Raw genomic sequence first — 1,753 nt, forward strand, 5'->3', positions numbered from 1 at the left:
TATTTATTTTGGGTTTATAGTGCGCTGTGCACTCAGGAAGCCGGCTTAGGTAGGCAGGGAATGTAAATAACTGCCATTCATTTTGTATAATACATTTCTCAAATCTACCTGTTTTGTGTTGTCTGTTCTCTGCTGACCTTTTACTATTTCAGGCTCCGTAGTCGTACCTAGAGGTTCTGATATTAGCCCAGATTTAATTCCTTACTACTTAAATTAGTTATCAGTTACACTAACCTGAGACACGGGTTACAAGTGGCGAGCCAGCCAGGAGTCTGGTTATGTGTTAGCAGTGAACCACAGTATGCGTGTGTGAAACTATTTTCACGTGTGTAAGCTATTTGTCGCATTTATAGATTACTCTTTACCAAACATGGAGTTCATAACAAGCTCAGGTATCAATAAGCACCCAGCCGAGACCTTGGTATTGTTTCAACTGTGGCGAGGACGGTCACATTTCCTCAGCTTGCAGTAACAATCCAAACCCCACTCTCGTCAATGAAAAAAGAGATCAATTGAAAGAAAAGTGGCGCCTCTGGGAGGCTAAAGAACACTCACCGGACAATAGGGATTTTTAGATGGAGTCTCAGTTGCAGGGCAAACTGAGGCTGGAGCAGTTCACCAACGCCCTGCTAAGGATAAAAGTGATACCAAACCCAAGTTCAGTGCTGCCTTGAACCAATCTAATGTTAGAAAACACCCCTTCAGAGTTCCAAAAAAACTTATAGGCACAAGAAGCACAGGCCAAGTTACCATCCAAGGCAAACAGTTCAGCTGTCTCCTTGACACAGGTTCACAAGTAACCACAGTCACCAAGTCCTTCTATGACGAATACCTACATGAGCAACAGATCGAACCACTCTATAACCTTCTGGAAGTTGAAGGGGCCAATGGTCACCTTGGATATGTTGAAGTCACAATCACCTTCCCAAAACAGTTCCTTGGAGCTGAATATGAAGTCCCAACATTGGCCGTGGTTGTTCCAGACAGCGGCACTTCAGGGTACCAGATACTTGTTGGTACAAACACACTCGATGTAGCATATGGTATGTGCAGAGAGAAAAGTCCAGCAAGCTACCATCCTGTCCCAAACGGCTACAAAACGGTGCTGAAAGTACTTCAACTGAGACAGGAACAAAGCCATGACAGTAACATCGGACTGGTGAGGATGCAAGGCAGAGACAGAAAACTCATTCCAGCTGGAGGAACAGTTGTTCTGGAGGGAGTGGCATCAGTTAAAGAGTTCCATACTGAGAGGTCAGCTATCATGGAGTACCCTTCATCCTCTTCTCTGCCTGGAGGGCTGCTAGTAAAGCCCTGTCTCATTGATCTATCAGGCAGACTACCAGTTGTGATCTCAAATGAGTCGGAACACGACATTATTATCCCAGCTAAGAGTGTGATTGCTGAGCTCAGTGCAATCCAGGTCATTCTGTCTCACAAACAGAGCGTGACCGATCCATCTGAACCAGAACCCTCCAAGGTAGCTGACCTAGCCTTTGACTTTGGTGAGTCCCCGGTCCCTCCAGAATGGAAAGACAGAATTACTCGAAAACTGAATAGCATGCCTGAGGTCTTCGCCCAGAACGACACTGACTTTGGAAGGACAGACAAAGTCAAGCATCACATCAAACTGTCCGATGAAACACCATTCAAACTCAGAGCTCGGCCGATACACCCACACGACGTAGAAGCTGTTCGTCAACATCTTCAAGAGCTTCTCGATGCTGGGGTGATTCGTGAAAGTGAGTCTCCA

This window comes from Sinocyclocheilus grahami, unplaced genomic scaffold, assembly GCF_001515645.1.
Source record: "Sinocyclocheilus grahami isolate Dianchi unplaced genomic scaffold, SAMN03320097.WGS_v1.1 scaffold2136.1, whole genome shotgun sequence".
In the NCBI taxonomy this organism is placed as follows: domain Eukaryota; kingdom Metazoa; phylum Chordata; class Actinopteri; order Cypriniformes; family Cyprinidae; genus Sinocyclocheilus; species Sinocyclocheilus grahami.